At 35.9% G+C, this 24,704-nt stretch overlaps 1 protein-coding gene across 15 annotated transcripts in view; it reads right to left on the reverse strand.

Annotated features, from left to right (window-relative positions):
• LOC107981239 (zinc metalloproteinase-disintegrin-like batroxstatin-3) overlaps positions 1 to 24,704 on the reverse strand; it is a 584,695-nt gene that overhangs the window by 488,413 nt on the left and 71,578 nt on the right. The window lies entirely within an intron of this gene.

Consider the following 24,704-nt stretch of genomic DNA (forward strand, 5'->3'; position numbering starts at 1 on the left):
GGAGAGAATTTGAGGGTGGTGGCGGCAGTGGCAGCGGCAATATTTTTGTTATAATATATATAGAACATACTAGGAAAAAATTGCGGGGGTCTAAGTGGGGTGAAAATTTAGGGGGAGAACGGAGAGGGAGTAAGTAATTGAGTGGGAAAATTCTTGAAATAGTGGCGGTGGCGGAGAACTTTTTTTTACAAATTACTAGGGGGTACCCCCCCCCCTGCTAGCTTCGCTCGCCAACCCCATTTGTAAATTTTAATGTTTGTTATATTGTGATATATTGTTTGATATATTGTTATATTCTGTTTCATGTAAATTAATTATTTCAATAAATGGAGAAATTGCATTGGATTATGATCTTTGTGTTGATCCAAAAAATCTTCCAAAAGAAGTATTTCCGTTTCTGGTTAAATAAATAAAATAAAATAAGAATAAAGTAGGTCAAACTTCTATTCTGAATAAAATTATCTTTTCATATAGAGCTCATGATTTTCCCTATACTGTTTTCTTACGGAGATATAGGATAAAATCCTATATTTGAACAAAATCAAAATAATGATAAAAATGTATCTCCTTTACAATATTACTTGTATCGATTAGCTTATAGGCCTACGTCAAAATTCAGCCCTATTCGCCGTGAGCAGCCGGATGGAGGGGATTTCGGAGTGACTGTCAGCGCTTAACAGCGGAGAAATAGAGAAACAGCGAGAGTAAATGTCTGTGCATAACCGTGTAAATATTAAATAAAATGGGCCGTACTTATTGTTGTGTTATTGATTGCAAAAACACAAGTGAAAATAGTAAGTGCAAATTTTACAAATTCCCAACACATGACTGGAAATTAACCCAGAGACAAAAATGGATTGCTGCTGTAAGTCGAAAGAAGTGAGTAACATAACCATACTTATCAGAGTGTATACAAGCAGACGCTACAGCTGAGCAGCTGCTCAAAGGAGTAATGTAAACAAATTATTTTTTGTTTGTTAATCAATTGGATAGTTCTGATGGATCACTATGGACTCCTCGGATCGATGACAAGATATGTAGCAGTCATTTTATTGGCAATGAAAAGTCAGAAAATCAATTCAGTCCCTCTTATCTTCCAACAATTTTTCCTGGTGTCTACAAGAGAAAGCATGTAAATGAATTCGCTGCTATGAACAGGTAAACAAAATTGTTTTATGTGAAATAACTCTGTCACGATCACTGATTTTGTGACACTATTTATTTGTTATTGTTACGGGCACCATCGTTTCATGAAAAGGAGACTCCAAAAAGCATTCACGAGCACTGCAGCAACAGTCATGAGTGGAAATATCATTCAAACTCCTGATGAGAGTCTTTTTCAAAATTCTACTGAGGACATGAATGTACATCAGCCTGAAAAAGTATGCATTGATCAAGAGTGTCAAGTAAATATATTCAACAAGTGTAGCTATCATGAAAATACATTTACGTGTAATAGATACATCTATGAAAAATCTGACTTCTGTGAAGCTGAAGTTCAAACAGAAATTTTGGATGCTAATGAAATTGTAACTCTTGAGATTAAGTCGAAGTTCAAGAATAAAAGATGCGGAACTGAAGTAAAATCATACGTTGATAAAGCTGTTGGAGGTGATAGTGAAGTGGAAGTGAAAACTGATTCCTTTACTGGTTTTAATTCAGTAAAAAATAATGAACAGATGTCTGATCTTGCTGGCGTGTCATTGAATAAGTTCGATTTTTTATTACAAAGAATTAGTAAACCTGAGAGGTGTAAGCTGTCAAAAAAGATAATCTCTTTATTTTCCTAGTAAGAATCAAGACTGGATTATCATTTTCGGCAATGTCTGTTTTATTTTCTGTGCATCGAACCACCATATCAAGAATTTTTCATCATGTTTTGGAGCAGCTTAGTAGTGCTACCTCAAATTTGGTATTTTGGCCAATCAAAGATGTTGTCCAGCGAACGATGCCACAGTGTTTTTATCCAGAGTATTGCAATACACGTGTAATCATAGACTGTACTGAGTTTAGAATTGAAGTTCCGTCATCAGTGGATAATCGTGTATATTGCTACTCACACTATAAAAAAGGTTTTACAGCTAAGGTATTAATAGGAATTACTCCATCAAGATTTATTTGCTTGAAATCAAAAGTTGCCGGAGGAAGGAAGAGTGATTCACAAATTACCATTGAATCTGGTCTTGTAGACTTATTAGAAGATGGAGATTGTGTGTTGGCTGATAAAGGTTTTCCCAACATTTCTACAATAATTGATCAAAAGGGTAAGAAAGTGTTGGTCGTTATGTCTCCATTTTTGTAAAAAAAAAAAAGAATTTACCCATGAGGAAACTGCTCAGACTTACAATGTGGCAAAAGTGAGAATTCACGTAGAGCGTATAATGCAACGTTTAAGAATTTATAAAATATTCGACAAGATTCCTGAATATTTATTTCAACACATTGATGATATATTGCATGTATGCTGTGTACTAGTGAATTTACAACCACCAATATTCTCAGAAAATCAAAAAAAACCAAAAGGAATAAGGATAATAGTCAATACATACATTGCAGACTTTTATTAACAATATATTTTTATTGTTTGACTCAGTGTGAATACAGCATATTTGTATTTTGACAAGTTTGTACATTTTTATCAATAAATAATGTTAATGCGAAAGTCTATGTATTAAAGTCATTGTTTTTAACAAAAATACCTTACTATAACATAAAAAACCATTGAACCTTCATAAGGTTGAGCATGCATTATACATAACTTTAAATCTTAATCTACTTTATATAAATATAAATAATTTTTGGAGACTCAGACTTATTGTACGATGTTTGTAACATGTAGTACAACTTTTTCGTTTAGGATATTTCATTACAAATATCTTTTCCTGTGAACTGACGCTTAAGCTGTTCACTTTGAACTCTGTTCTTTGTTTTTAGACTTGCTGCATACAATGCTGATAAATAATGTTCGAAATAGAATTTTTCACAACTAGTGATAACATTTTTTAAGAAGTTTTTATCACGATGAACTTGTACACAGCAAGAACCATGTGGTACACCAGAATATATAAATAAATCACAAACACTTAAGCCACTTAAATACATTTGGACTTGCACTTGGGTGTAGTAAGGTACTGTTTTTATTAATACGACTTCATTTCTTTCAAACTGTAAGTATTTTACATTGCACTCCTGTTTTTCAAAGTCTACAATTACTTTATTGGAACAACTGATAGGACATTTTAATTCCAGGACCTTGCTTATGCAACCATCCACGATAACTATTCCATCAATACTTGCGCATAGCCAAGGTTGTACTTTGCTAATAATAATTCCAACATCTGTAACTTCACAGTGAAATAATTGTTTATAATGCTGTCTTGCGCGAGATTCATTTTCGATTCCATAGCGAAGTGATAGAGTACTGATAGTCTTAGGAGATATCATGTTAGTAACTAGAGAAGCAATGGATTTCTTAACACGGATTTTGATGCTGTGACAATTTGTACTTGCAGATATTCTGCACTGTCTAGCAGAAAACCAATCCTTGCACTTTGACTGATCCACTGTATTACAGCAAACTTTTATTATTTCATCTCTTGTCAACACTATTTCTTTAGTATAAAATTGTTTTATTAACTCATTTTCACATTGAAACTTCTGTGTGTATATTGCATTGTCTTCAACATATAAAAGAAGATTGTCTGCGCAAACTTCACAGTTTTCCCTCTTTAAAAGAGCTTCAACATCTGTTAGAAATGGGGACATTACAGCTTTAACTGCGTATTCATTTTCATCTTTGGTTGACTCAGCTGTAATGAGCTTTAATGCAGACACGTCTTTTAAGTCGGAAACTTTCACAGGACAGCATTCACTCTTTTGCTTCTTTGGTGTGCATCCAAACATTTCATAAAAAAATTTGCCCTTAGCATACTTCTCTTTAACCAGCTGGTGGCTTGTAGGTTTATCCCACTGTTGCTCAAAGTCTGTTTTTTATAAGCTGTCTTCGTTATTTATGTAATATATAACAGCAGCAACATGTTTACATTTACCACTTTGATTGTAAACACAGTTACAAGTCACAGTTGTCACTACTCGACTAGCATTTATCTGAAAAGATTTGTTATTTTAATTTTATGCAAAAAATTTTATGAATAGATTAGAACATGTAAAGCTTACTTACATTTACTTGCACTTTATAAGGCGTAGAGGTAACAGATGTTTGTCTGATAACTTGAGCTCGAATAAAAAGACTGTTTCCATTTTCTCGTATTTCCTCAACATCAAAAACATGATTAGCTTCAACCAATTTTTTACCCTTTGACATCGTTTCAGGTTGAAATTGAACAACATGTTTTATTTTTTCAAAACCAGTTTTGAAGATGATATTCATATTTACTCTGCAAAATAATTAAAAATATTAAATAACTACATGTCCTTTATCACGTTATTTTAAAATTTGATACTATTAATTTAAACCTATTGAAATTGTATATTTTCAAATAAATTCATATATATATATATATATATATATATATATATATATATATATATATATATATATATAGATAGATATACATCTATATGTATAATATGTAAATATAACCTCTGACCGCTTACAAAACATTGTCTTGGAAACGAATATTTACATTCAGTGTACTTACCGAAATATGTTGGAAAATATATAAGAATGTTTATGCTTCGTTTGGATCACTTATTTTCACAAAACAAGTATTTTAGATTCGAAATTATCTGTTTTTAATGGAATCTCTATAGGTGATTGCACTGAAATGTACTCTCGCGGTTGCCATTTTATCTCGCCAGATGGCGGACCCAGTCGTGCTCACAGCGAATACTATATTGTGAAAAATTAACTCAACAGTATATTATTCCAGCTTATATAATTATAGAATACTGTAAAATCAATTTTTTGAGATATAATACCAAAAAAATTACTTGTAGAATGTTACCAAGGCCTTGTAGATAATGTTTGAAAAATAGGCAGTCCACCTGATATATTTGCTACGATAAAAACTAATCCAAATTGGCCTAAGTGAAAAAGAGAATTGAAAAAATTTCCTCCGGGAACTTCATGCAATAATATTGCAATAATCACTGTTAGATTATTTTATTGTAAATTTCGAGCAATGCTTGCTAATATTCTGAGTGGAAGAATTATTAGAAAAATTATTGCTTATGTGTATGTGATTAAATTTCGAAAAAGAGGTGTAGCTCATGCCTATTAGCTATTAGTATTGGATCATAAGTCAAAATTGACAAACCTTGAAAAAATTTATGAACATAGTTTAGCTGAAATTCTTGATGATATTGATGTAATATTAAAAGAATTAGTATTACAGCATATGTTACATGGTCCTTATTAAGAAAACACTTTGTGTTATACTGAAACTACAAAAACAAAAACTACGTCTATAACAAGACTTTATGGAAAAACTGTGAAAGTTTATAATTCTATGGTTGTTCCGTATAATCCAACTCTTCTAAGAAAATATAACTGCCATATTAAGGGGACAGATATACCTTAAATTGTTAAAAAATAAAAAATCCTTTTTTTTGTTTATATTTTTCCTAAATTATTTTAAAAAATAAATAAACGTATTAAATATATTCAGGTATAATGTAAAAAAGATAAAACAATGTTTATATGTGCCATATTATGAGGTATGACATTTCTTCGAAGGCCAAAATTCAGAATTTCCATTTTTCAGCTACCTTACTTAATATTTGGGCTTCGAAGGGCACCGTTATACTGATAGACATGCTTCAAACACATATAGTTTCCAGATGAATGTGGGATCTTACAACAAAATATTATTTAAAAAAGTTGTCTAGATCTTAAATTTGTTACTTTTCAAAGTGTTTAAACAATTTTTGTTTATTATTATCAGAAAACTATATATGTATCTGGATACTATATATGTTTAAAGCCTATCTATCAGTATAAAAGTGCCCTTCGAAGCCCAAATCTTAAATAAGTCTGCAATAGCTGAATAATGGAAATTCTAAATTTTGGCCTTCGAAGAAATGTCATACCTGATAATATGGCACGTATAAACATTATTTTATGGTTCTTACATTATACCTAAATATGTTTAATAGTTTAATTCATTTTTAAAACAATTTAGGAAAAATATACACAAAAAATTATATTTTCTATTTTTTGAAAATTTAAGGTGTATCCATTCCCCTAATGTTAAATACTGTGCATCTATTATGAGTATAAGTATTTATATTAATTCTTACACAAAGGACACGATTGAGCTCATATTAAAATGAATAAAAATAATGACAACAGAATAATATAAGATAAAATTACAGAATACATGGATTGTAGATATATAGGTGCTGCTTGGCGTATCGTATAATTACCTATTTCCGCTCGTTCTCATAGTGTAATAAAATTTACTGTTTCTTTAAAGAATCAACAAAAAGTAATTTTTGATGAAAATCATATCGATATTGATTCTCTTAATCATGAGCTAACTTCAACAGCATGGTTTATACTAAATAGAACATATGATTATGCTGAAAAATTATTATATTGAGAAAAATTATTAGTGAGATACCAGAGCATTAACCGTAAAAATTATTCGAATACCTTAGGAAAATTAGTTTGTGTGATTCCTAACGAACGTTAGTTGTTTCATTTGAAGTTAATATTACACAGAGTGAGTGGTGCAACATCGTTCAATGATTTGTAAATAAGACATATCCAACCTTTACTAAAACAGCGATCGCCATGGGATAAATAGAAAACGATAAAGAAATTTTTTACATATTTGATGAAGCATGTACAATTATGTTACCAAAGCAATTATGTTTATTTTTTGCTAGGTTTTTAATTGTTAACAAGTTACCATTAGATAAAACTGTTTGAGAAAAATATAAGAATTTTGTTTGTGAAGACTTTGTTGATAATGCAGAAAATGAAGCTTAAAAACATATAGATGAAACTTTAGATGAAAAAAACTATAAATGTTCAGATTTTGGTTTACCAGAACCTGTTTTTAAATTAAATAAAACAAACAATAAATTAGAATCTACTATAGATGATTACAAAAAAACATTCACTGAATTATATGAAAAACTTAATAATGATCAAAAATATATTTTTGCTTATATTGTAATGTCCCACGTTTATACTCTTAAATTATATATTTGTACATCCTGCGAACCGGCAACCGTGTGAGCACGTAGAGAGTGCATACGGATCGCAGATGCATCCGACTGCGACATTACACAACTGAGCGCCAAAAATCGGAATGAGTGCTCTGACCTCTGTCAGCACTCCTCATGCGCGTGAAAGACGACTACGAGGCGTACGCGTCGATCCTTTGTGGCGAATGCTGATTGGACTGCCACGATTTTTTTCATCTAAATTTCATAACTGCGTTAATCGGTACCGAGACTTTAAAAACCCCGGAGCCGATCCACGCAGTGCCTTTTTACGCAGTGACTTACTCACTGGCGGCTACAACTGATTCTAAAGTGAAGCGGCCGTGTTTGCTAGTGTTAGTGTTTGGAGTGTGCTAAATCCGCCCCTTGGTATAGCATACACCGGAGAACCCTTTGAATACAGACCAGTGCCACAGAGAGAAGTACAAGCTAAGGACCGTCGAGTGGAATCTCCGGCGTTAACAAGAGCAGTTGCCTATCCTTATTTTAAATTGCCACGTGAACGCGTGTAGATCGTACAGCCAGCATCTGCCACAAAGGGTGATTAGAACCATCTAAAGTTTGCAGGATTATAATAATAGTAAGTTGTTAAGATAAATCATAGGTACTTTAAAATAAATAAATAAATAAATAAGACTAAACATACTAAATACTACTGCAAAACAACAACATCCTAAATATAGCGAAACTCCGTCAACTCTGTAAACTGAACGTCTGTGAAGTGCTCTGGGTCAATAAAAACATAACAATCAATATAAATGAAACCCTTGTGTACCAAATTGATAATAATAACTAAACCTCAATTAGAACAAATAAATTCAAATCAGCTTCGCAGTCACGACGTGCAGGTAAGAGTACATTACTTGTGGACGAAGCATCAGCATCCACACATGAGGCGAGTTAAGCGGACATACCGCGGAGTCCGCTGGACACCGAAGTATCACAAGCGACTTGCCTGCAACGACCGTAAGTACAGCGGACACTCACACGTCCGCCAAACGCAGTCTAGGACAGAATACCGTCCACACGCAAATATGCGTCCGCGCAGACTAGCTGAGTAACAGAGCAGGCTCTTGAGCCGAAGGCTAGTTCTCGCGAATAAATAATTATTAAAGGAATAATGATATTCATCGATAGACCTAGTGGTACAGGGAAAACATTCGTATATAATACTTCAATTTATTATTATTTTGTAAATGGCTTGGACAGGCATTGCTTTTATTTTATTACCTAAAGGCATTCCTCATTACAAGCCATAAAACTTTTAAATTACCTTTAAATTCAGAAGATAGAAAAACAGCAAATTTAAAATACCCATCCAATATGAAAAAAAAGAGAGAATCTGAAATTATTATTTGGGATAAAGCTTCCATGATACCTAAAAAAGCTTTAGAAATTCTAAGTGGCGATTCGAGGTGGCGATTTTAAACAAACACTTTCTGTTATAAAATATGACACTAAATTTATTTTATAAATATATATAAATATATCTATTAAAAATTCAGATTTATAGCTAAATTTCAAGGTCTTGAAATTAAAAACCGCTGCCAATTCATTGGCACGTAGCTTCCTCCAACAAATGAAATATTGCTTTAATATACAGTATATCTGCCTGCTAATGTATGGGGCGGTTTTTGATACATAATTTAATATATAAGTTTTGGATAGTTCATTGTTCAAAAGTTTGTAGACCCCTCTGTTTTTTTATTTTAGAATACGAACACTGCCGTCAATTTTTCTTTTCAAAGAAATTCACGCATGTTTACATGTGTTCCTAACCAACCTAACCATCTAAACAACAGGCTATTTATTAGATAGGTCGCTCGCGCAATTTTTACATTTTAGCTCTTTACTTGAAAACCGCTCGACGAAATCGTTTAAAATTTTAGCAGTAGACAGCTTTTTCATGGTGAATCCCCAAATAAAATTTTAGAGCATTTGACTACATTGTTTTAGAGATATAATAAATACAAAAATTAAAAAAAAATTGAAACCATGATATCTTACGAACCAAAGGGCTTTGAAAACTGCGTAATGAACTTGCCAAAACACATAAAATATCTACTTTTTCCCAAAATCTCGAGTGCAATAAGGCCTTTTTACGTCCGTAATCGAGGTACAAAAAAACTTATTTATTTTCAGTTTTCGATTTATTACTGTAAAAATAAGTAGCTAAATCACTTAAAATTTTAATGGGATATATTTTGACATGTAACTCATTAACATGATTTCTTTCGCGAGGTTATAATGTTTAGTTTTAGAGATACGAATTGAAACAAAAATCAGCTTTTTCATTTTATCTGCCGAACAAAGCGGTCGATCCCAAGGACCAAACGAGAAAAAGTAGGTAATTTTATTCTCTTTCAAATGCATTATAGCTGAATTGTTTATAATAATGGGATGATTGAAAAAAAACGCAAAATAGTGTTTTTCGAAAATCAAAAAAATGGCCATAAAAAAAATAGTTGAGAAAATAGAAAATAATTGTTTTTCCCAAATTTAGAATCCAAAAATATATGTGCATGTCCAATTTTATTGATATTGACGAAGTAGTTCCAGAAATATTACGGTATACATACACACACATACACACATGGGCGGACGCTATGTTGGTGAAGTCCTATGCACGAAAGCTGTCAACAGTTTACAGGAGAAGTGCATTGCGGGTCGCTTCCGCCTACCGAACAGTATCAGAAGATGCAGTGTGCGTTATTTTAAGTATGCCGCCTATTGACCTCCTAGCAACAGAACAAAAGAATATATACGAAGAAAACCGGCGTGGTGACAATACTGAAACGAGGGATTCGAGACCCGAGGTTAGTAAAACGGGAGAGAAGCACATTCGAAGAGTGATAGCAGTCCTTGATCCACCATATCTATTGAGTGGACAAAAGACCTCCCTATCCTCTGTAATGGCCGAGCCACCAGAGGAGAGCAGCTCGTGTGTAGAGGGAGATGAGTAGGGTATTCCCACTACGCATATCCCGCACACTTAGGTAAACCACGCAGCTATTAGACTGATGTGTGAGGTACTACCATCTCACCATGAGTCTAGAACCAGATGCGCCACCTAAATGCAGGGTACTGCCATCCTACACCGGTGACACAACTGATGGGGGGATGGGAGTGGGTAATGCTAAACAAGGGTTCATATAGTTTATATGTTTTAATTGTCTTTCATTTATTTATTTAATCATTCAATATTCAATTATAAGCGATGCTGGATCTCAGTCTATAAGGAGAGGGACTGCACACATACTCTTCGAGAGCCTGGGACTCATGGACTACTGGGTATGGTGGAGACAGAAGCAAGCAGCGAGTAAAGTAAAAATACTTAAAAGGAAGTTTGGAAATCCGCAAAGGAACAAACCCTAGCTGAGTGGCAAAGACGATGGAACTCCATTGGAAATGGGCGATGGACGCACCGCCTCATACCATGTATTGTTGGCTGAACCAATAGATGACATAAGGAAGTGAATTACTACCTTACGCAGTTTTTGAGCGGACATGGCTGCTTTCGAGCCTACCTACACCGATTTAAGATAGAGGATAATCCGAATTGCCCAGTATGTTTGGAAACAAACGAAGATGCGGAACATGTCTTCTGCAACTGTTCGCGATACGAAATGGAACGAGAGGGACTCGAGCGGTACCTTTAGGCTAGGGTGACTCCTGAGTCAATGATGACAGCTATGCTAGCGTAGAAAGATGACTGGCGCGCAGTAAACAACTACGTAAGGACTATTATTAAGAAGGTTATAAATGACTAAATGAATAGAAGGGAAGAACATGGCGAAACAGCTGTGTAAAATTGTTGCTAGACGGTTAATAGATACAAAACGCTTCTCGGACTATTGCAAAGGAACGTAGGTCACAGAGTTGAGCTCTTACTCCCCTGCCAGATGAAGAGGAACGAGAGGTTGCTAAATCATAAAAATATTTTAAAAATATAATTTCGATATTTTTCTAATTCACTTTTTATATCAAAGGATAATAAGCGTGATTGTTAAACTATAGGAGACTGAGAATTATCTAACAAGTCACTTTCGACAACACCAATTTCCATATTGCCCCGATGTTGTATGTCTTTGTATATAAATAGCCAGGACAGTGATTTAATAGCTTAGTTTGTTTTTGCCCTTTGAAGCGGAGAGGTCGGTAAAATATGAAAATATTTTAAAAATATAAGTTTAATATTTTACTAATTTGTATATAAATAACCATATAATTTACTTTAATAGCTGTGCAGTTTATGCTCTGTACTGTCAGGTTAAGTTTAGATGTATACTGTTTCACATTTGAACTTTTTGTGCTACGAACTTGTTGTTACTTTGTCAACTTTATGGGTTTCAGTAGAGGGGCGCGGTTCGCTTCGTCGATCAGTTAGACGAATCTGAAATTGTTACCCTGGAGTCAGGGTATTAAGTTTAATTAATTATAATTAAGAGTAGGAGAGCTGACGCATCAGCGGCGTAGCGCGCGCATTAATATAAGCTTGTATGAATGGAAATTGTATACAAGGTGTGAATGTGAGTGTGATGGCTAAATCTGCGAGTTTATTCAACGGCTCAGTTCCTGCTCTCTCCGGAGTCCTTAAAAGGCCATGCACGGCATTGGCTGGCTATGGCTACTTAACTTAAGCGCTTGCGCAATTAAAGCGCCTAGTCCCTGCTCATGAACAATTCACGCCTTGAGTAGGTAAAAACTTCAAAACTTTTTGAATAATTTCTTGTTGACGCTCCTATTTGTTGCTTGATCCTGCACATATACGCACGTTTGGCTGTAACCCGAATTCTAAGCATTCTAAAAAAAAGTTGTAGATCGGAAAAATACAACTTGTTTCTGTTAACATCAAATCATTAAAATTCTGTTCGTGTCTGGACCCAAAGCGTGGTGGAGGAGGGAGGATGCACTGTAATGCGTATGAGATCCAGAGTCACCCGCACTGAGGGAAAGTGAGCCTAGATTGATGTGCCTAGCTCTTAACGAATCATCGATGCAATGATGGCTTGAGAAGAGTCGATGCTCGGACCGCCACGACAAGTGGTGGCGAGAAATCTCTCATATTTAGAGATCCTTAGGCTAACTCCACGCTATCTACAGGTCAAAGGTACAACGATGTGACTCAGAGGCGAGGGCTTCAAGATACTTGTAAAGAGAGCTATGCTCATCAACGCACATGTGCTATCTTTCGCTCGCCTATAGTTTGCGTGTATAAGCCCTTTGTTTACATTTATTACACGATACTGCAAGAAGAGCAAGAGCCAGACTGCCGCCGACGTAACCGTCTCGTAAGCACACGTGACGGCCAGTCTGTATAGATTATCCCCAATACTCCGGATTATCATCATGAGGACAGGAGATAATCAGAAAACACCAGCGTGCCTGCGAGGCTTGTCCTCGTGAGCACCCGTGGACGATACTCAACGCCGCTGACCTTTTACTACACTAACGCCTAGTTATTCCTTTTGGCACTGTGCGCACACAGGGTTAAAGGAGTAGCTAGGCTGTCACCGACGATCTGCAGAGTCATGCGTTAACGTCTCTGCAGAATCCAAGGTCGTATCACAAGAACACTTACATACCGACGTTTTGCCGCTTTCTTTCCCACTGTGGGTATACGGGGGTGAAAGAGCGATTGAACCGGCACCGAGGATACACAAAGTCATGCGCTCACGTCTCTGTGTAATCTGAAGATAACCTCAAAATACCGTGTCAACGATCCGATTGCCGCTGTGTGCATTGGCTTACAGTACGGTATCAGGCGAGGCAGTCTGCATCATAGCAGGCATGCCGCATATTGGCCTTTTAGATGAAAAGAAAGGGCATATTCGAGGCTAAAAGACAGATTAGCGATAACAAGAAACGTAGAATGAAATCTAGGACTCCGCAAAGAAGCAGACAATGACTGAGTATCAAATAAGATAGAATTCCAATGATAAGGAGCGATTGGTACATTGCCTTATGCCAAGAATAGAGGGCTAAATGCAAAGAGGACAGAAGGAGGTCAATTACTACCTCACACACATTTTTACGGGTCAAGGATGCTTTCGGGCGTAACTACATAGATTTAAAAAAGAAGACCGTCATAACTGCTTAGTTAGCTTACTCCTCAGGCCACTGAGTCGTAGATACGGAACGCTTCTCGGACCAATGCAGAGAAAAGTAGGTGTCGAGGTTGAGTCTGTCAAGAGGATGGCTGGTCGATGCTGCACGAAGTAGACGATCTTCGACCCCTTATTACATTGGTAGATGAGGGACCTAAGGAAATGTCAAACTTTAAAAGAGAAGCCAACAAGGCTAGTTAACAGGTCCCACGAAAGTATTGTTTAACGATAGTGCCTGTGGAAATCTGGTGTCGGAGGGCCACTTGCGTAGAGCTTGCTCTGACTACGCCATATACAAAAAACCTTACACAAGCACGCACACGCGCGCGCGCAGTAATAACAATACCCCGTACGTGTCGCGTCCCCTTGGTTGCGGATAGGGAAATGCTCATCGGTGCGTTGAGGTCTCCTCAACCTGCCTGTTACGTCACAATATTTTTTAATGCAAATTATGCATGGAATGTACATGAACTTACTTCTGTGCCTGCGCGCGCGTGTGTTTGTGTTTGAGTACGTTTTGAGAGCCAGAGCCTCTAGCGCGGTTGCAGCACCACGCGGTGCTCTAATCGCCATCTTGAGCGGGACTCTTCTACTTCTTTTGTCTGACATGTCCGGCAGCCAACGACTGAACGCCATAGCGTGCTTCCACGCAACTTGCTGTCTTAGCGAGACAGCGTGCATACTTTGAACTTATCGTATCGAATCGTCTCTCATTGTACTTAATTTCTGTCATTTACGAGTCTTATCTAGTATGTGTTAATCATATCGAAAAGTGAGTGTGTTAATCATATCGAAAAGTGAGTGTGTTAATCATATCGAAAAGTGAGTGTGTTAATCATATCGAAAAGTGAGTGTGTTAATCATATCGAAAAGTGAGTGTGTTAATCATATCGAAAAGTGAGTGTGTTAATCATATCGAAAAGTGAGTGTGTTAATCATATCGAAAAGTGTGTTAATCATATCGAAAATTCAGCTTATCATATCGCCAAAACCACGTGTTCGTATGTGCGGATCGCGCCATTGATCTCCGCGGCGTCACATAACGAATCTTTCTTTTGAACTTTGTATGTTTTCTTTCGAGTTTAATAAATTGTGTTCGCTTAAAATTTTGCATAAAAAATTTACTTAAACATGGCTCTTTGTGACGCCCACAAAGAAACCAAGAATTTTCACGGCTGGTGGGTAGAGCAGAAATAAAATATGCTTCGTGGACTAAGTAGGCTAGGTGAAGAAACCCCCAAAATAAATCAAACATATTTGAAATAATAACATTACTACCCCAAGTGGGTCAAGCCACAGAGCCCAGTCCCATTGCCGATTCTGATCTGGTAAAAGCCCCGGTGGTCGGCGCTGGCCCTATGGAGATGGGAAGGGCGGCAAACTCACTTAGATGCCGCAGAGGTTAGTCATCTGACCCCTGCTACATATAGAGAGGCAGATGATATGGAATTGGAGGTGTATGCGGACAGCGATAAATGAGCTGTTTGCGTATCGCACAAAAAGAGAAATTAATCGACTAATTCAAGAACAGGAACAATGTGCACAAACAGATTAAGGATTTTGCCCGAAGCATAAGGGCAAGCTATAGGAATCTCTGCACGACAGATGATATCTTACAGCAATGTTGACGCCCGGGAACTCAGGGGATGAAAATCCAGAGACCCCGAGTCTTAGATCTCGGAATGCTGGTACAGCAAAGGAAGCCCCAACTAATTTGCAAGATAGAAATAGAGAAAATAAAGAAGAGGAGAATTAACCTAAGAATGTAGCCTGTCAAGAAGTCGTCAAAAGAAAATCATAAAGGGGGAAAAGAAAAGCAAAGAGGATAAAAGTGTCCCAAAACAGGCATAACCTTCCAGACCGGATGCTCTAATCATCAAGGCTGCAAAAGGAAAGAGCTATGCAGACCTTTGGTCAAAAATGAAAGCGGCTTCTTCACTTAAAAAGCTGGAAGATAGCGTAAATTAAATACGTAAAGCAGTAACAGGAGATGTTCTTATAGAGCTTAAACGTATAAGAAAAGGCAAAACCTTCGACTTTCAAGAAGCGTTTAAAGCAGTACTAGTGGAAGGTGCCACAATAAAAGCTCTACAACAAAAATAGACCATTGAATTAAGAGATCTGAACATGCTTACCTCAAAAGAGGAGGTACTAGAAGCACTCTAAAAGAAAATTGGGGTAATCTTTGCCGCTATATGAGCTGGTACCTGTATCACTGCAGATTGCAGTGATACAGATACCAGCTCAGATAACGGCGAAGATTACTAAGCTACAAAAGATCAGAATAGTATAAGTCAACTGTAGGATCCAGGTGGCTAACTGCAAAAACAAGCCGCTTGGGTGTTATAAATGCTAAGGTTTTGGCCATATCGGCAGTAACTGTACAGTAACTAAAGATAGAAGAAAGCTTTGCTTCAAATGTGGAAAGGATGGGCACGAAGCAGAGGGGGTAAGAACCAACTTAACTGCGTACTCTGCAAAGAAACCACAGGTGAAAAGAGTGACCATACAGTTAGTAGCTACGCAGGCCCAGTTTACCGAGCTGCAATAGAAGCCATTGACAGACCAAGAGAATAAAAATAGTACATTTAAATATAAACCACTGCGCGACTGCACAGGACCTACCGAGCCAGTATGTCCATGAGGCAGAAGTTATCATAGCCATCGTCTGTGAAAAATACAGGAAAAAATGACAAGACGGATTCGTGTTGAATAGAACAATTCAGACAACTGTTGAACCGGCTAAAACAGGATGCTATAGGAAGAAAACCGGTACTGGCAGCAGGCAATTTTAACGCCTAGGCAATAAAATGGGGCAGCCAAAGGGCAAACAAAAAAGGATGAGCGCTATTGGAAGCATTCGCCCTTCTAGACTTGGCCTTAGTTAAGGGGTCAAGCCTGGGTTAAATCCTGCAAAAAAACAAAAAGATATTCTTCTTACCAAAAAATTTTTGATTTGATGTAATTTGTTGCTAGCAGTATTTGATTTATATTTTTTAGCAATGTCTCTCGATCGGTCCGAGGGGGCATGTTTAAGGTAAATTTTAAGCCCGGATAGAGTAAAGAAGATGGTCCGAATCTTTCAAAAAGCCGTGGCAAGTGACTAAAAACACTTATTTATATAGTGAAATGTCATGAATTTTGGTCAATGATTTTACAAGGTATATACATGCTTTTTTTCGATAAAAATGGTGTATATTTTATATATTTTCAATAGAATTTTTTTTTCAAATTACATCAAATCAAACATTTTTTGATAAGAAGAATATCTGTTTGTTTTTTTGCAGGATTTAACCCAGGCTTGACCCCTTAACCAGAGATGCTCTTACACATTTCAAAGAGGAAACGTAGGATCCATCATAGATCTCACGTTTGTTAGCAACTACCTGATTGACTTACAAGGAAAGGTACCCAACCCGAACTCACCGATTTTGATGATTTTCATATATGTTGTAGAACATAAAAAAATAAGAGGCACGTATTTTTTTTTATCGGCTAATTTTCACTTTTAAGGGGTAAAAACCTCCCCTAAAGTTAACCCCCAAAAAGCGTTTTTTTTAAATATCTCGGCTTAAAATTAATATTTTTCAATGAAACAAATTGGAGGTTATTTCTTACAAAAAGAGCAAGTATTTCATGGTGATTTGAAGAGTAAGAGTAGCATCCCCTATTTTTTAGGGGTTGAAAACATATATTTTTTGGCATAATTTTATAATAAAAATGTTTAAACCGACTAAAAAAAATTGGAAAAAATGTTTAAACATCCTTAATAACAAAATTTAGTTGACATCTTTCGGTGTTTTCATAAATATTACCCCTAAGGGGGTAAACCACCCCTAACACAAAATAACTGTAAATATGTAATTCAATACATAATATTTCGTAGAAAATTTGTATATAGAGGTTTTCGAGGTCGCTGATTACAAATCTGTTATCAGATTTTGAAAATTCAAAATGGCGGAACCTATGTGGTGGACGAAAATGTCGAAAAAAAATTTTAACTTTCATAAAAACTTGTTTACAAATGTGTGATCTTTGTAGCCTGTACATGTGAACTAAAGAGCCTTAAACCCTAAACCCCTAAAGAACAAATAGGCTAAATGGTTGTGCTTTTTAACCAAACCACCTCAAATTCCTAAATTTGTAAACAAGAAAATTCTGTGTGTGAAGCAGTTTTATAATTTCCGTAGAAATTGTTATCAGAATGTTATTGAAATTCCTTTATTGTAAATTCAACTTATAATGTATTTTTGTTTATAATATTAGAGTATAATAATAATCTACAATCTTTTATCTTTTGCCATAGTGCATTTTTTGTATTGAGCATAAAATATATTATTTTACGATGTTTTTACAATAATGGTAGTCCTCATAAAAGTGTTTAAAGCACAATGCTTTTTTGCACCAACCACATCGTACAATTGCAATGTTTGTGCACCCTTCTATTTCACAATGTGTTGCACAAGACTTTCCAAAACTGAAATCTATAGGATTATCAAATTTATCTGGTTTTTCATTGACGTAACCGCTTTTATACCAGGAATATTTAAACAAATCTATATATCTCGGTGAAGACAGTTGGTTGTGAACCAATGATTGAAGTTTAATTATATTATTTCTCACGTGAAAATTCATATCATGATCCATTAACATTACATTATCAGAAAATGTTCGGACAAAGTTTTTCCAAATACGGAATCCATAGACATCAAGTGGTTGTATTTTTCCTGTGGTTCCAGTTGGAATTTTTTTATGTTAATAATTTTATTTTGTGGCATTGTTTCTTCTATAACTTTGTCACAATGACCACTCCAAGAATCAAGTAATAGTATTGAGTGATGGCCTACATAGGGATAAAATATTTTTTCCAACCAGATTTTGAAGTGATCTGCAATTAAACGACTTACTAATTAACTGATCAACGATATTACAATGTAAAAATTGTTATTAGTTCCCTTACTTGTTGTTAATTTTCCAGATTTGGATGCTTCCACGTACACGTTTTCTGGTCTAAATATGTTTTGTTCTACAATAGGGCCAAACTTGCCACTTGGTTCCTTTAAAACAAGAAATAGCGGTGACAACAGTTGTCCAGTAGCTGATATTAGTGGCTGTATAGTATAACTATGCGTTGTTGCTGAAATTGACTGTACCAGACATTGCACTTGCTTTTCTCCTTCTACTGCTAATGTTCTTCCAGAATGCATTTCTAGCTGAAATCCGCTCTGATCTGTATTATACAAATTTTCGAGTCCAATCCTTGGTATACACGATTTAACGTCATCGATAAATGCTTCAGCTTTAGCCGTAAGTTCTGCACTACTTTCTAGTGTTTTTCTTGTTATGAACTTATTTATTTTACTAGAAACTATTCGGTGTGCTTGCTTAAATTTGAGTAACCAATGTTTAGAAGCTTTGAATCTAATATCATCAAAACCAATTTCTTTTTTAGCTTGTAAGGCCCATCGAATTATATCTTCATCATGGATAATTGAACCACTGTCGAGAGCTGCTTGAAAATTATCCAGGGTATACTGACAAATTTGTGCTACTTTTTCTCTATACGTGCCACCTTTATTAATTGAATGAGCCCAACGACGTAGCTGACTAATAGATGATACTTTTTTGAATCTGTTTTGCACTGTTTTGAGACTTAAATTTTGCTTCGTTTTGCTACTTCTCCAAAATTCTACAGCCCTTTTTTTGTATTCAAAATCTAGTTCTTCATTATCTGCTGTACATTGATTTGTTGGTGCTATATCCGGATCAGGAAAATGATGTTTCACTTCATCTTCAATTATTTCCACATTATGGTCTTTATACTCTTCTTGAAAATCCAAAGAGTCATCAGTAATCATTTCTACATCGGTGAAATCATGTGTTGCATCTATTAAAATTTCTTTTATTTTTTCGGCCAACTCTGTTTCGTGATAATTCGTGACACTATCTGGTATGTTTAACGCTTGAAAGTATGCTAATAATAAGTTTAGAACGTTTAACGGATTAATTTTCATTTTTCAATCTAAAATGAAAACAAGCGGTAAAATTTATACAAACTGTATTTTTGCATGTAAGGCACGACTGCTACATTTCTACCAGAATAAAACGAGTGAATGTAAATTGAATCAAATCATTAATTTATGCATTGGAGAAGAATTCTCGTTCCACTTTGTGATGTTCGGAAAACTCTATTTTTGGTTTTATTCAACTTTTATTCACTTTGAAATTGAGTAATGTAAATCTATATAAAATCACTAAAGAAAATTTTCTACAACTGTATGATACCACTGACAAACAAAAAGACGTACTATTCGTACTTTCCGGCATCGAACTAGAATACCCACAAAACTCACTCACTGCCTAAAAAATAACACAGGCAGCTGAGGTAAACACTCGATGAAAACAATCTAAAAAAAGAACATACTGATTCGCACATATTGTCAACAACTTTTATGAGTGAAAGACATTTATCTGTGGAATTATCATTGAATGTACGATAACATTCATTAAACTAATGAATGCATATAAAATTCCCTTTCAATAACAACGTGTTCTTTAATTGCAAATGAAGTTCGAGTATTAATATTCTTTTATGTATTTTTACCAATAACAAAAATTATCATAGTAATATAATAATAATAATAAGAAGAAGAAGAATAAGCATAATTGCAATAGCAATAATAACAGTAATACTGATAATAGCAATGATAATGAAAAATAATAATAATAATTAGAATAATATTTATTATTAAATTTAGATTTTTTGATAAATTCATTAAATCGTAGCAAATAGTATTATTATGGAATTCCAGACTGTAAATATTTTACTATAGATACAATAATCATTACTTCGAGAATTCATCTAAAAAACGTTTGGCTTACGAAATAATTGTAACAATGAAAAACTCCCAAGTTTGACAACATTAAATTTTATTACAAAACGCAAAAAGTTTGATAAACTAATTTTATTAACCTATGTTTTTTCATTTGCAAAAAAGTGTGGACTTTTTGAATTTATAAAATTATATAATTATGCAATTTATGAAATACTTTATAATTTATGAAATTACTTTTGAAATTATGCTAATTTATAAAAGCAGAAAAATAAATAATCTTTGATTGAAACATAAAACGAGACGTTATTTGTTACATACAAAATGATAGAATAAAATATCGGTAATATGTCTATACTCGTGTCTACGGTAAAGCATAGGCCTTCGGCTTGTCTGGAGGTTAGGGGTTTGGAGTCGTTTGGTTAAAATGTACAACCATTTAGCCTATTTGTTCTTTAGGGGTTTAGGGTTTAAGGCTCTTTAGTTCACATAAGGCTACAAAGATCACACATTTGTAAACAAGTTTTTTTGAAAGTTAAAATTTTTTTTCGATATTTCCGTCCACCATATTGGATCCGCCATTTTGAATTTTCAAAATCTGATAACAGATTTGTAATCAGCGACCTCGAAAACCTCTATATACAAACCTTCTACAAAATATTATAGATTGAAGTATACTTATAGTTATTTTGTGTTAGGGGTGGTTTACCCCCCTAAGGGGAAGTATCTATGAAAAAACCGAAAAACTTAATTTGTTTATTATAGATGTTTACAAATTTTTTCCAAATTTTTTAGTCGTTTAAAACTTTTTTATTATATAAAATTTTTTTTCGATATTTCCGTCCGCTATATTGGATCCGCCATTTTGAATTTTCAAAATCTGATAACAGATTTGTAATCAGCGACCTCGAAAACCTCTATATACAAACTTTCTACGAAATATTATGTATTGAATTACATATTTACAGTTATTTTGTGTTAGGGGTGGTTTACCCCCTTAGGGGTAATATTTATGAAAACACCGAAAGACGTCAACTAAATTTTGTTATTAAGGATGTTTAAACATTTTTTCCAATTTTTTTTAGTCGGTTTAAACATTTTTATTATAAAATTATGCCAAAAAATATATGTTTTCAACCCCTAAAAAATAGGGGATGCTACCCTTACTCTTCAAATCACCATGAAATACTTGCTCTTTTTGTAAGAAATAATCTCCAATTTGTTTCATTGAAAAATATTAATTTTAAGCCGAGATATTTAAAAAAAACGCTTTTTGGGGGTTAACTTTAGGGGAGGTTTTTACTCCTTAAAAGTGAAAATTAGCCGATAAAAAAAAATACGTGTCTCTTATTTTTTTATGTTCTACAACATATATGAAAATCATCAAAATCGGTGAGTTCGGGTTGGGTACCTTTCCTTGTTAGTTGTATCGTGGACGGTAAGCGACCATTATACAAATAGTGACCACCAAGCGATAATAGATGAGATAGAAAAACCAAAACGGAGATCCAGCGAGAGTACAAGTGCGAAAAAAGTCATTTGAAAAACGAAGGATTATAACAAGGAGACATTTCTGATGACTCTAGAAGAAATACAGCTATACGGAACTGCGAATAAGAAGGTCAAACAGGAGATAAAAACATTGACCAAGCCTGCGGCGCAACGATGCGAAGGAGGGCTCCCATTAATAGACAACCAAGAAGAAAAAAAAAATTTTAAAATTCGAGAAATAAACGGCGGTCCTTTGAAGAGTTTCAGGACAAGGTCGAGCTGGATACCTGGGGGCGACAATACCAAGTAGTAATGAAGAAGATAAAGGGAGGTTATATTCTACCCCCCCCTCCCTTCTCCCCTAAAAGCCCAGAATTACTGGACTGTATTATGACTACGCTGTTTACCCTCTAACTGGAAGTAACAGCTGTCCCTGAAGTGGACGTAAATGACAAAATCATTTTAAAAATGCAAACTCCAGGCTTGAATAGCATACCTTATATTGCATTTAAACAAGCTATCCAGGCACGCTCTGATGTCTTCGTAGACATGTACAATTCATGTCTCAAAGAAGAAACGTTTCCTAAGAATTGAAAGAAGTAACGACTGGTACTTCTACCAAAAGGAGATAAGTCACCTGGAGAACTGCCTTATATAGACCAATTTGCACACTTGACACTCCAGGCAAGATTTTAGAGCAAATTATCGGTGTTAGGATGGACCCAGTCATTAAATAAAGATGTGGACTAGCAAAATATCAATATAGCTTTAGGAAAAACCGCCCCACTCTTGACGCCGTAAGCTGTGTAGTCAACGCCGCTAGAACTGCAATAGAATGGAAGATATGGAAAGGAGAAGCCAAGAGGTACCGTGCCATTGTTACACTAGATGTTAAAAATGCGTTTAACTTAACAGGCTGGGGCAAGATACACGAGGCACTACGGAAAAAGAGGTATCAGCATATATAAGAAGAATTATGTCTGACTACCTGAAAGAGAACCCTATTATATGACGCATAGAACGGCACGAAAACCTATAAAGTAACTGAATGCGTTCCATAAGAGTCAGTACTTGGCCCATTGTAAAGACCGTACTAGATAGTAGGACGGACTGCGCGTGTCTTACAAATAATTATTTATTCGCGAGAAGTAGCCTTCGGTTTGAGAGCCTGTTCTGTTATTAAAGTTACACGCGGACTGTGGAATTGAGGATGTCCCGCGCTGCTAGTCTGCACGGACGCGTATTTGCGTGCGGACAGTATTCTGTCCTAGACTGCGTTTGGCGGACGTGTGAGTGTCCGCTGTACTTATGGTCGTTGCAGGCAAGTTGCTTATGACACTTCTGTGTCCTGCGGACTCCGCGTTATGTCCGCTTAACTCATCTCGTGTGTAGATGCTGATGCTTCGTCCACAAGTAATGTACTCTTACCTGCACGTCGTGACTGCGAAGCTGATTTGAATTTATTTGTTCTAATTGAGGTTTAGTTATTATTATCAATTTGGTACACAAGGGTTTTATTTATATTGATTGTTATGTTTTTATTGACCCAGAGCACTTCACAGACGTTCAGTTTACAGAGTTGACGGAGTTTCGCTATATTTAGGATATTGTTGTTTTACAGTAGTAGTTAGTAAGTTCAGTCTTATTTATTTATTAATTGTAAAGTACCTCTGATTTATCTTAACAACTTACTATTATTATAATCCTGCAAACTTTAGATTGTTGTATTCACCCTTTGTGGCAGATGCTGACTGTACGATCTACACGCGTTCACGTGGCAATTTAAAATAAGGATGGTCAACTGCTCTTGCTAACGCTGGAGATTCCACTCGACGGTCCTTAGCTTGTACTTCTCTCTGTGACACTGATCTGTATTCAAAGGGCTCTCCGGTGTATGCTATGCCAAGGGGCGGATTTAGCACGTTCCCAAGGTGTTGGACAGATTTAGCACGCTCCAAACACTAACACTAGCAAACACCGTCGCTGCACCTTAGAATCAGTTGTAGCCGCCAGTGAGTAAGTCACTACGCAAAAAGGCGCTGCGTGGATCGGCTCTGGGGTTTTTAAAGCCTCGGTACCGATTCACGCAGTTATAAAATTGAGATAAGAAAGATCGCGGTAGTCCAATCAGCATTCGCCACAAAGGATCGACGCGTACACCTTGCTGTCGCCTTTCACGCGCACGAGGAGTGCTGACACAGAGGTCAGAGCACTCGCTTCGATTTTCGGCACTCGGTTGTGCAATGACGCGATTGGGTGCACCTGCGATCCGTATGCACTTTCTACGTGCTCACACAGTTGCCGGTTCGCAGGATGTACAAATATATAATTTAAGAGTATAAACGTGGGACATTACACCATCATTGTGGAACATCATGTATGATGGGGTACTTAGGCTGGAGCTACCCGAAGAGGCAACGGTTTTAGGATTTGCAGATGACATTGCAGTAGTATTAGTAGAAAAGCAAAAGGAAGAGGTGACGGAAATCGCTAAGGAGGCAGTAGATATAATTCACGAATCTCGGCTTTGGCGTCTCTTACAATCGCGGTAAGAATATCGTCAACTTACTGATACGGGGATGCGCACGATGTTCGTGACCTCCAGAAGCCGAGCTCGTGTGCTGGGCCAGCGCGGGCGTTCCTCCTAGCCAAGTTACTTGCCGTATGACCCTCTGGTAGCGGCTGCTGGTGATTCGCTGGACTGAGAGGACCAGCCGAAGGTCTTCAGTGTCCAGTTAAAGCTCGTCACGATGCTCGAGTACTCTATGGGAATATGTTTTCTTGTCTTTTTGCGAACGTGTGCATACGCGTTGCGATCCCAAATCTCTGTGTCTTTGCGCGCGTCTCTTTTGTGATACGACTTGGTAACGCGCCGCTGCACTCTGAGCCAACCTCGCGCAATCAAACGAGCGCGCTTAATTCGAATTCACGACTACTTGTTACAACATACATACATAAATATTGTAAAAACGTATTTTCCGTATTCAGAAACTTCGTAAGCATTAGAATTAATCAAAACCTTTGGTTTGAAAATTCGTAACATTACAAAGCTTTCTGTTTGAGAGCAAACTGATTCGTT

The sequence above is a fragment of the Nasonia vitripennis genome (genome assembly GCF_009193385.2).
Source record: "Nasonia vitripennis strain AsymCx chromosome 2 unlocalized genomic scaffold, Nvit_psr_1.1 chr2_random0008, whole genome shotgun sequence".
Taxonomy (NCBI): domain Eukaryota; kingdom Metazoa; phylum Arthropoda; class Insecta; order Hymenoptera; family Pteromalidae; genus Nasonia; species Nasonia vitripennis.